Source organism: Macaca thibetana, chromosome X (assembly GCF_024542745.1).
Source record: "Macaca thibetana thibetana isolate TM-01 chromosome X, ASM2454274v1, whole genome shotgun sequence".
Classification (NCBI taxonomy): Eukaryota; Metazoa; Chordata; class Mammalia; order Primates; family Cercopithecidae; genus Macaca; species Macaca thibetana.
In genome coordinates this window covers 61525770-61538717 of record NC_065598.1, presented here as the reverse complement: position 1 = coordinate 61538717, position 12948 = coordinate 61525770, and the positions used below count along the sequence as shown (strand labels likewise).

Sequence of the window (12948 nt, the reverse complement as noted above, 5' to 3'; positions counted from 1 at the left end):
TTTCTGTTTTAATCTTTATTATTATTATTATTATTGTTATTAATATTATTTTGAGATGGAGTCTCCTTCTGTCACCCAGGCAGGAGTGCAGTGCTGCTATCTTGGCTCACTGCAGCCTCTGTCTCCTGGGTTTGAGTGATTCTCTTGCCTCAGCCTGCAGAGTAGCTGGGATTACAGGTGCCTGCCACCACGCCTGGCTAATTTTTGTATTGTTAGTAGAGACAGGGTTTCACCACATTGGCCAGGCTGGTCTCAAACTCCTGACCCGAATTGATCTGCCTGCTTCAGCCTCCCAAAGTGCTGAGATTACAGGCGTGAGACACCACACACAGCCTATTAGTTCTTTTTTTATTTTTATTTTTTATTATACTTTAAGTTCTAGGGTACATGTGCACAATGTGCAGGTTTGTTACATATGTATACCTGTGCCATGTTGGTGTGCTGCACCCATCAACTCGTCAATACCCATCAACTCATCACTTACATCAGGTATAACTCCCAATGCCATCCCTCCCCCTTCCCCCCTCCCCATAATAGGCCCCAGTGTGTGATGTTCCCCTTCCAGAGTCCAAGTGATCTCATTGTTCAATTCCCACCTATGAGTGAGAACATGCAGTGTTTGGTTTTCTGTTCTTGCAATAGTTTGCTGAGAATGATGGTTTCCAGCTGCATCCATGTCCCTACAAAGGACACGAACTCATCCTTTTTTATGGCTGCATAGTATTCCATGGTGTATATGTGCCACATTTTCTTAATCCAGTCTGTCACTGATGGACATTTGGGTTGATTCCAAGTCTTTGCTATTGTGAATAGTGCCACAATAAACATACGTGTGCATGTGTCTTTATAGTAGCGTGATTTATAATCCTTTGAGTATATCACCAGTAATGGGATGGCTGGGTCATATGATATTTCTAGTTCTAGATCCTTGAGGAATCGCAATACTGTTTTCCACAATGGTTGAACCAGTTTACAATCCCACCAACAGTGTAGAAGTGTTCCTATTTCTCCACATCCTCTCCAGCACCTTTTCTCCTACTAATTTTAGGTTTGGTTTGCTTTTAGCTTTCTATTTCTTTAAGATGTATCATCAGACTGTTTATTTGAAGTTATTCCTCTTTTTGATGTACGGACTTATAGCTATAAACTTCCCTCTTAGTACTGCTTTTGTTGTATCATATAGATTTTGGTATGTTGTATTTCCATTGTCTTTTGTTTTAAGAAGTTTACAAAAATTGTTTCATTGACCCACTTGTCATTCAGGAGCATACTGTTTAACGTCCATGTGTTTGTATAGTTTCTCAAATTTATCTTATCATTAATTTCCAATTGTATTTTATTGTGGTCAGAGAAGATGCTTGATGTTATCTCAATTTTGTTGAATGTTTTCAGACATTTTTGACCTATTATATGGTCTATTTTAAAGAATAATCCATGTGCTGAAGAAAAGAATGTGTATTCTGCCACCATCGGATAAAATGTTGTGTTAATACCTATTAGATTCATTCGGTCTGGGGGGCAGAGCAAGATGGCCGAATAGGAACAGCTCCAGTCTCCAACTCCCAGCGCGAGCGACACAGAAGACCGGTGATTTCTGCATTTTCAACTGAGGTACTAGGTTCATCTCACTGGGGAGTGCCGGACGATCGGTGCTGGTCAGCTGCTGCAGCCCGACCAGCGAGAGCTGAAGCAGGGCGAGGCATTGCCTCACCTGGGAAGCACAAGGGGGAAGGGAATCCCTTTTCCTAGCCAGGGGAACTGAGACACACAACACCTGGAAAATCGGGTAACTCCCACCCCAATACTGCGCTTTAAGCAAACAGGCACACCAGGAGATCATATCCCACACCTGGCCGGGAGGGTCCCACACCCACAGAGCCTCCCTCATTGCTAGCACAGCAGTCTGTGATCTACCGGCAAGGCAGCAGCGAGGCTGGGGGAGGGGCGCCCGCCATTGCTGAGGCTTAAGTAGGTAAACAAAGCTGCTGGGAAGCTCGAAATGGGTGGAGCTCACAGCAGCTCAAGGAAACCTGCCTGTCTCTGTAGACTCCACCTCTGGGGACAGGGCACAGTAAACAATAACAAATGCAGTCGAAACCTCTGCAGTCGCAAACGACTCTGTCTGACAGCTTTGAAGAGAGCAGTGGATCTCCCAACACGGAGGTTGAGATCTGAGAAGGGACAGACTCCCTGCTCAAGTGGGTCCCTGATCTCTGAGTAGCCTAACTGGGAGACATCCCCCACTAGGGGCAGTCTGACACCCCACACCGCACAGGGAGGAGTACACCCCTGAGAGGAAGCTTCCAAAGCAAGAATCAGACAGGTGCACTCGCTGTACAGAAATATTCTATCTTCTACAGCCTCTGCTGCTGATACCCAGGCAAACAGGGTCTGGAGTGGACCTCAAGCAATCTCCAACAGACCTACAGCTGAGGGTCCTGACTGTTAGAAGGAAAACTATCAAACAGGAAGGACACCTACACCAAAACCCCATCAGTACATCACCATCATCAAAGACCAGAGGCAGATAAAACCACAAAGATGGGGAAAAAGCAGGGCAGAAAAGCTGGAAATTCAAAAAATAAGAGCACATCTCCCCTGGCAAAGGAGCGCAGCTCATCGCCAGCAACGGATCAAAGCTGGACGGAGAATGACTTTGACGAGATGAGAGAAGAAGGCTTCAGTCCATCAAATTTCTCGGAGCTAAAGGAGGAATTACGTACCCAGCGCAAAGAAACTAAAAATCTTGAAAAAAAAGTGGAAGAATTGATGGCTAGAGTAATTAATGCAGAGAAGATCATAAACAAAATGAAAGAGATGAAAACCATGACACGAGAAATACGTGACAAATGCACAAGCTTCAGTAACCGACTCGATCAACTGGAAGAAAGAGTATCAGCGATTGAGGATCAAATGAATGAAATGAAACGAGAAGAGAAATCAAAAGAAAAAAGAAGAAAAAGAAATGAACAAAGCCTGCAAGAAGTATGGGATTATGTAAAAAGACCAAATCTACGTCTGATTGGGGTGCCTGAAAGTGAGGGGGAAAATGGAACCAAGTTGGAAAACACTCTTCAGGATATCATCCAGGAGAACTTCCCCAACCTAGTAGGGCAGGCCAATATTCAAATCCAGGAAATACAGAGAACGCCACAAAGATACTCCTCGAGAAGAGCAACTCCAAGACACATAATTGCCAGATTCACCAAAGTTGAAATGAAGGAAAAAATCTTAAGGGCAGCCAGAGAGAAAGGTCGGGTTACCCACAAAGGGAAGCCCATCAGACTAACAGCAGATCTCTCGGCAGAAACTCTCCAAGCCAGAAGAGAGTGGGGGCCAATATTCAACATTCTTAAAGAAAAGAATTTTAAACCCAGAATTTCATATCCAGCCAAACTAAGTTTCATAAGTGAAGGAGAAATAAAATCCTTTACAGATAAGCAAATGCTTAGAGATTATGTCACCACTAGGCCTGCCTTACAAGAGACCCTGAAGGAAGCACTAAACATGGAAAGGAACAACCGGTAGCAGCCATTGCAAAAACATGCCAAAATGTAAAGACCATCGAGGCTAGGAAGAAACTGCATCAACTAACGAGCAAAATAACCAGTTAATATCATAATGGCAGGATCAAGTTCACACATAACAATATTAACCTTAAATGTAAATGGACTAAATGCTCCAATTAAAAGACACAGACTGGCAAACTGGATAAAGAGTCAAGACCCATCAGTCTGCTGTATTCAGGAGACCCATCTCACACACAGAGACAAACATAGGCTCAAAATAAAGGGATGGAGGATGATTTACCAAGCAAATGGAGAACAAAAAAAAGCAGGGGTTGCAATACTAGTCTCTGATAAAACAGTCTTTAAACCATCAAAGATCAAAAGAGACAAAGAAGGCCATTACATAATGGTAAAGGGATCAATTCAACAGGAAGAGCTAACTATCCTAAATATATATGCACCCAATACAGGAGCACCCAGATTCATAAAGCAAGTCCTTAGAGACTTACAAAGAGACTTAGACTCCCATACAATAATAATGGGAGACTTCAACACTCCACTGTCAACATTAGACAGATCAACGAGACAGAAAGTTAACAAGGATATCCAGGAATTGAACTCATCTCTGCAGCAAGCAGACCTAATAGACATCTATAGAACTCTCCACCCCAAATCAACAGAATATACATTCTTCTCAGCACCACATCGTACATACTGCAAAATCGACCACGTAATTGGAAGTAAAGCACTACTCAGCAAATGTACAAGAACAGAAATTATAACAAACTGTCTCTCAGACCACAGTGCAATCAAACTAGAACTCAGGACTAAGAAACTCAATCAAAACCGCTCAACTACATGGAAACTGAACAACCTGCTCCTGAATGACTACTGGGTACATAACGAAATGAAGGCAAAAATAAAGATGTTCTTTGAAACCAATGAGAACAAAGAGACAACATACCAGAATCTCTGGGACACATTTAAAGCAGTGTGTAGAGGGAAATTTATAGCACTAAATGCCCACAAGAGAAAGCAGGAAAGATGTAAAATTGACACTCTAACATCGCAATTAAAAGAACTAGAGAAGCAAGAGCAAACACATTCGAAAGCTAGCAGAAGGCAAGAAATAACTAAGATCAGAGCAGAACTGAAGGAGATAGAGACACAAAAAACTCTCCAAAAAATCAATGAATCCAGGAGTTGGTTTTTTGAAAAGATCAACAAAATTGACAGACCACTAGCAAGACTAATAAAGAAGAAAAGAGAGAAGAATCAAATTGATGCAATTAAAAATGATAAAGGGGATATCACCACCAACCCCACAGAAATACAAACTACCATCAGAGAATACTATAAACACCTCTACGCAAATAAACTGGAAAATCTAGAAGAAATGGATAATTTCCTGGACACTTACACTCTTCCAAGACTAAACCAGGAAGAAGTTGAATCCCTGAATAGACCAATAGCAGGCTCTGAAATTGAGGCAATAATTAATAGCCTACCAACCAAAAAAATTCAGCTGTGATGGATTCACAGCTGAATTCTACCAGAGGTACAAGGAGGAGTTGGTACCATTCCTTCTGAAACTATTCCAATCAATAGAAAAAGAGGGAATCCTCCCTAACTCATTTTATGAGGCCAACATCATCCTGATACCAAAGCCTGGCAGAGACACAACAAAAAAAGAGAATTTTAGACCAATATCCCTGATGAACATCGATGCAAAAATCCTCAATAAAATACTGGCAAACCGGATTCAGCAACACATCAAAAAGCTTATCCACCATGATCAAGTGGGCTTCATCCCTGGGATGCAAGGCTGGTTCAACATTCGCAAATCAATAAACAGAATCCAGCATATAAACAGAACCAAAGACAAGAACCACATGATTATCTCAATAGATGCAGAAAAGGCTTTTGACAAAATTCAACAGCCCTTCATGCTAAAAACACTCAATAAATTCGGTATTGATGGAACGTACCTCAAAATAATAAGAGCTATTTATGACAAACCCACAGCCAATATCATACTGAATGGGCAAAAACTGGAAAAATTCCCTTTGAAAACTGGCACAAGACAGGGATGCCCTCTCTCACCACTCCTATTCAACATAGGGTTGGAAGTTCTGGCTAGGGCAATCAGGCAAGAGAAAGAAATCAAGGGTATTCAGTTAGGAAAAGAAGAAGTCAAATTGTCCCTGTTTGCAGATGACATGATTGTATATTTAGAAAACCCCATTGTCTCAGCCCCAAATCTCCTTAAGCTGATAAGCAACTTCAGCAAAGTCTCAGGATACAAAATGAATGTGCAAAAATCACAAGCATTCTTATACACCAGTAACAGACAAACAGAGAGCCAAATCAGGAATGAACTTCCATTCACAATTGCTTCAAAGAGAATAAAATACCTAGGAATCCAACTTACAAGGGATGTAAAGGACCTCTTCAAGGAGAACTACAAACCACTGTTCAGTGAAATAAAAGAGGACACAAACAAATGGAAGAACATACCATGCTCATGGATAGGAAGAATCAATATCGTGAAAATGGCCATACTGCCCAAGGTTATTTATAGATTCAATGCCATCCCCATCAAGCTACCAATGAGTTTCTTCACAGAATTGGAAAAAAACTGCTTTAAAGTTCATATGGAACCAAAAAAGAGCCCGCATCTCCAAGACAATCCTAAGTCAAAAGAACAAAGCTGGAGGCATCACGCTACCTGACTTCAAACTATACTACAAGGCTACAGTAACCAAAACAGCATGGTACTGGTACCAAAACAGAGATATAGACCAATGGAACAGAACAGAGTCCTCAGAAATAATACCACACATCTACAGCCATCTGATCTTTGACAAACCTGAGAGAAACAAGAAATGGGGAAAGGATTCCCTATTTACTAAATGGTGCTGGGAAAATTGGCTAGCCATAAGTAGAAAGCTGAAACTGGATCCTTTCCTTACTCCTTATACGAAAATTAATTCAAGATGGATTAGAGACTTAAATGTTAGACCTAATACCATAAAAATCCTAGAGGAAAACCTAGGTAGTACCATTCAGGACATAGGCATGGGCAAAGACTTCATGTCTAAAACACCAAAAGCAACGGCAGCAAAAACCAAAATTGACAAATGGGATCTCATTAAACTAAAGAGCTTCTGCACAGCAAAACAAACTACCATTAGAGTGAGCAGGCAACCTACAGAATGGGAGAAAATTTTTGCAATCTACTCATCTGACAAAGGGCTAATATCCAGAACCTACAAAGAACTCAAACAAATTTACAAGAAAAAAACAAACAACCCCATCAAAAAGTGGGCAAAGGATATGAACAGACATTTCTCAAAAGAAGACATTCATACAGCCAACAGACACATGAAAAAATGCTCCTCATCACTCACCATCAGAGAAATGCAAATCAAAACCACAATGAGATACCATCTCACACCAGTTAGAATGGCGATCATTAAAAAGTCAGGAAACAACAGATGCTGGAGAGGATGTGGAGAAATAGGAACACTTTTACACTGTTGGTGGGATTGTAAACTAGTTCAACCATTATGGAAAACAGTATGGCGATTCCTCAAGGATCTAGAACTAGATGTACCATATGACCCAGCCATCCCATTACTGGGTATATACCCAAAGGATTATAAATTATGCTGCTATAAAGACACATGCACACGTATGTTTATTGCAGCACTATTCACAATAGCAAAGACTTGGAATCAACCCAAATGTCCATCAGTGACAGATTGGATTAAGAAAATGTGGCACATATACACCATGGAATACTATGCAGCCATAAAAAAGGATGAGTTTGTGTCCTTTGTAGGGACATGGATGCAGCTGGAAACCATCATTCTTAGCAAACTATCACAAGAACAGAAAACCAAACACCGCATGTTCTCACTCATAGGTGGGAACTGAACAATGAGATCACTTGGACTGAGGAAGGGGAACATCACACACCGGGGCCTATCATGGGGAGGGGGGAGGGGGGAGAGATTGCATTGGGAGTTATACCTGATGTAAATGACGAGTTGATGGGTGCAGCACACCAACATGGCACACGTATACATATGTAACAAACCTGCACGTTATGCACATGTACCCTACAACTTAAAGTATAATAATAACAAATAAATTAAAAAAAAAATCTAGATTCATTCGGTCTATACTGCAGATCAAGTCTGATGTTTCTTTGTTGATTTTCTGTCTTGAAGATCTGTCCAATGCTGGGAGTAGGTTGTTGAAGTCTCCAGATATTATTGTATTGGGAACTATCTCTCTCTTTAGCTGTAATAATGTTTCCTTTGCTTATCTAGGTGCTCTAGTGTTGGGTGCATATATATTTAAAATTGATATATCCTCTTACTGAATTTACCTCTTTATCATTTTATAGTAACTTTCTTTGTCTCTTCTTATAGTTTTTGTCTTGAAATCTATTTTGTTTGATATAAGTATAGCTACTCCTGATCATTTTTTGTTTCTATTGGCATGGAATGTCTTTTCCATCACTTTTCTTTTAATCTATTTGTGTCTTTATAGGTAAAGTGTGTTTCTAGTAGGCAACAGAATCTTGTTTGTAATACACTCAGCCACTCTATTTCTTTTGATTGTAGACTTTAGTTCATTTACAGTCAATGTTATTATTGATAAGTAAAGACTTACTCCTGCCATTTTGTTATTTGTTTTCTGGTGTTATTTCTTTATTTCCTTCCTTTAGTGAAGGTGATTTTCCCTGGTGATATGATTTATCTTGCTTTTTGTTTTTCTGTTTCCATTGTAATTTTTTTTGTTTGTTTGTTTGAGGTTACTGTGAGGCTTGCACATGCTATTTTACAACCTGGTAACTACTCAACCCTGTTTTCATAAATACAGAAACAAAAAGAAAACTAATATAAATTCTATGCCATAACTTTATTTTCAAGATTTTTAACTTTTGTTTCTATTTAGATCTTATTGTACTGTCTATGTCTTAAGAAGTTGTTGTAGTTATTATTTTTGTTTGGTTCATCATTTAGTTTTTCTAGCTAGCATTTTAGTTGATTACCTATGACAGTTGCAGTATTATAACACTGCAGTATTCTGTGTGTTTTCTGTGCACTTACTATTACCCATGAGTTTTGTACCTTCAGATGATTTCTTGTTGCTCATTAATGTCCTTTTCTTTCTAATTGATGTACTCTCTTAAACATTTCCCATAGGACAGGTCTCTTATGAATGAAATCCCTCAGCTTTTGTTAGTCTGTGTAAGTCTTTATTTCTCTTTCATGATTGAAGGGAATTTTTGCCATATATACTATTCTAGGGTAACAGTTTTTTTCCCTTCAACACTTTAAATATGTCATGCTACACTCTCTTGGACTGTAAGGTTTCCACTGAAAAGTCTGCTGTCAGACATATTGCAGCTCTATTGTATTTGTGTCTTTTTTTCTTGCTGCTTTAAGCATCCTTTGTTTATCCTTGGTCTTTGAAAGCTTGATTATTAAATGCCTTGAGGTAGTCTTTGAGTTAAATATGCTTGAAGTTATATAACCTTCTTGTATTTGAATGTTAATAACTTTCTCTAGATTTGAAAAGATCTCTGTTATTATCCTGTTGAATAAACTTTGTACCCTTATCTCTTCCTCTATCTCATTTTTAAGGCCAATAACTCTTAAATTTGACATTTTGAGGCTGTTTTCTAGATCCTGTAGGCAAGTTTTGTGGTTTTATATTTTTTTCTTTTGTCTCTCCTAGCAGTGTATTTTCAAATAGTCTGTTGTCAATCTCACTCTTCTTGATCAATTCTGCTATTAAGAGACTCTGATACATTCTTCAGTATGCCAACTGCACTTTTTAGATCCAGAATTTCTGCTTGATTTTTAAAATTATTTCAATCTCTTATAAATTAATCTGATAAAATTCTGAATTTCTTCTCTGTGTTATCTTGAATTTGAGTTTCCTCAACACAACTATTTTGAATTCCCTGTCTGAAAAGTCACATATCTCTGTTTCTCCAAGATTGGTCCCTGGTGCCTTATTTACTTCATTTTGGTGAGGTCATGTTTTCCTGGGTGGTATTGAAGCTAGTAAATATTCTTTGGTATCTGGACATTGAAATGATTGATATTTAATTTTAGTTTTCACAATCTGGACTTGTTTGTACCCGTCCTTATTTGAAAAGCTTTCCAGAAATTAAAAAGGACTTGGATGTTTTGATCTAAGCTGTATCTGCTTTAGGGAACACCCAAATCTTAGTAATGCTGCAGTTCTTGCAGACTTATAGAAGTTGCGCCTTGATGGTCATAAATGAGATTTGGGGGAATTTTCTGGATTACCAGGCAGAGACTCTTGATCTTTCCCATTATTTTCTCCTAAACATATAGAGTCTCTTTCTCTGTTCCAAGCCACTTAAACCTGGGGTTGGAAGTATACAAGCTTCCCTGTGGCCATCATCACTAGGACTAGGACCATGCTGGGTCAGACCTGAAGCCAGCACAGCACTGGGTCTCACTCAAGGCTCACTGTAAACACTTCCTGGCTACTGCTTATATTCACTCAAGGCCCTGGGACTCTATAATCAGCAAGTGGCAAAGCCAGCCAGGCCTGTGTCCGTCCCTTCAGGGAAGTGAGTTCTCCCAGGTCCAGGTGGGTCCATAGGTGTCATCTAGGAGTCAGGAAATAGAGTGACAAAACTTAGAAGTCTACCTTGTGTTCTATTGTATTGTGGCTGAGCTGGCACTGAAACCACAACACACAGTTCTTTCAAATCTTCCTTCTCCTTTCCAAAGGAAAAGAACCTTCACTCTGTAGCAACCACCACCTTAGGCCATGAGGAGTTCTGTCTGACTACCACCAATGTTCCCTTAAGGCCCAAGAGCTCTGACATCAGCTTTTGGTGAATGCTGCCTGGCCTGGAACTTACCCTTCAGGGAAAAGGGTTCCCTTCTGGCCCAGGGCAGGTCCAGAGATGCCATCCAAGAGTGAAGTCCTGAAATTGAGGACTCCAAGAGCCCACTTGGTGTTATATCCTCCTGTAGTCATGCTGATATCTGAAGCCAACAAATTTCAGAGGCTTGCTCAAGGCCATTGATGTAGCTCAGGGTCCAAGGCCTCTTCAGTCATCAGGTGATAAATGCTGCCAAGACTGGGTCCTTCTCTTCAAGGCAGTGGGTTCCCTTCTAGCTCAGGGCATGTTTTGAGATGTCATAAGGAAACTAGAGCCTGAAATGGGGGTCTCATGACTCTGGTCATTGCCCTATCCTGCTGTGGCTGAGGTGGTATCTAAGATGTAAGGCAAAGTCCTCTTCACTTTTCCCATTACTCTCCTAAAGCAGAAGGAAGGGATCTGTTTTGGAGCCTCAAGCTTTGCAGCCTGTGGTTAGAAATGTGGTGATTTCAGAACTCCCTTAACTGTCCTGGCTGGTGTTTCAGTAGATCACGTGGCCTCCCAGTCCACCATCTCTGGGCTCAGTTTAGCCCTAGGACCTGCCTAAGAGTTGCAGTCCTGATGACCTAGAATGCTTTTCTAGTTTACTCAGAGATACAGAGCACTTTGTCCCCCAGTAGCGAGGTGTGAGGGAACTCAAGTTCAGACCACTAGGCTAGGTGATTCCCCTCTGGCTAAGGCTGCTTTAAATGCTCCCTCCATTAGCTCAACAGGTGAGCTTGGTCTGGTTTTCCTCTCTGCTCTTAAAGGATAGCACTGAGATTAATGCCTCACAATTGCTGTGCTCGCCTTCCTCCAGCATCCAAAGAAGCTCTCTGTACCACACTGCTGCTGCCAAGGGTGGGGAAAGGGTGGCATTCAAGATTCAGGAATGTTTTTTTTTTTTTTTTTTTTTTTTCTATCTCTTTAGTGCATCTTTAAGCACTATAGAGTTAAAACCAGGTATTATGAGGGCTCACCTGATTTTTGGTTCTAATGAAGGTTTTTGTTTTGTTTTGTTTTGTCCTCTGTAGATAGTAATTAAATTGGTGTCCCTGTGAAGGTGATGACTGGTGGAGCCTTCTATTCTGCCATCTTGGTCCTCTCTGAAAATGCATTTTGTAATATTGTTTCCTTGGAAAATATGTTTGCAGCTGCAGAAAAATAACTAACATTACCTTTGGATTAAACACCTATACTGAGTACTGCCTTGAAATGATTACCTACTATGAAGTACAATCTGATCCAAAATAGTGGTAAATTCTTCCCTGAGATGAATTATCACCTAGGTAGAGATTATTATCCAGATTAAGTAAACTGAAAAATGAAGCTGTTGAATCTTCTTTTCATTTTCTGTGCTTTGTGTTAGAACATCTCCCCAAAGAGTCAGGGTTTTTATTTAGGAATAAAATGACTGGACTTCGCTTTTAGGAGTATAATTCAGTAACAATGAGTAGAAGAACTAAGTAGATGGCTTTCCCGTCTTCCCCTTGCAAATTTTTTGAAGATTCTGCATTGAAATAATTATAACACTTTGATTTCAATCAACATTATTAAAATCTTTACAAGCATAAAAAGGTGAATTCCACACAATTTGTTAGACTGATGAAAAATCTGTAGCATTACTGTCTAAAAATAACAGAATTTGAGAAGAGAATGACAATAACAAGTTATAGATAAGTTCCCTTAAGAGATTCCAGAGTCTTTTTAAAAGCACCAGATGAGGCATAGATCTGATGATCTTGAGTTTATTTCCTACTCTGAAATTTTAAAATTCCCAGATTTCTAAAATTCTCTGAGTTGTCTATCCATAAACCAGTTTCTCACAGCCAACTCTATGGGCACATATAACATATATTCCCACTTTCATACTTTGGCAAAATAACAATAACAGCACTGATAACACTGATTGATGCTTTGGTATTTTTTGTTTATTTTAAATATTTTTTATTTCAAAATACTGTTTACTTTTTACTATAGTCACTCTGTTGTGCTAGCAAATACTAGGTGTCATTTATTCTATTTTTTTTTGTACCCGCTAACAATCCCCATTTTCCCTATCCCCCGACTACCATTCCCAGCCTCTTGTACCTACTCTTCTACTCTATTCCCATGGGTTCTGTTGTTTTTATTTTTGGATCCCACAAATAAGTGAGAACATGGGATGTTTGTCTTTCTGCCTGGCTTATTTTACTTAACATAATGACCCTCAGTTCCATCCATGTTGTTGCAGATGACAGAATCTCATTCTACTTTTATGGATGAGTAGTACTCAATTGTTTATATGTATTACATTGTCTTTATCCAGTCATCTGTTCAACACTTTGGTTGCTTCCAAATCTTGGCTATTGTGCATAGGGCTACAATAAACATGGGAATGTAGACATATTTTTGATATACTGATTTACTTCCTTTTGGGTATATATCTAACAGTGAGATTGCTGTAACATATAGTAGTTCTTTTTTTCTTTTTTTTGAGGAACTAATAAACTGTTTTTCATAGTGGTTGTACTA

General features: G+C 39.6%; 2 protein-coding genes across 4 annotated transcripts in view; one reads left to right on the top strand and one right to left on the bottom strand.

The window, feature by feature from the left end:
* ZC4H2 (zinc finger C4H2-type containing) overlaps nucleotides 1-12948 on the top strand; it is a 558331-nt gene that overhangs the window by 27648 nt on the left and 517735 nt on the right. The gene's annotated exons all lie outside the window — the stretch shown is intronic.
* The window catches only part of ZC3H12B (zinc finger CCCH-type containing 12B), a 72987-nt gene that overhangs the window by 34110 nt on the left and 25929 nt on the right, over nucleotides 1-12948 (bottom strand). The window lies entirely within an intron of this gene.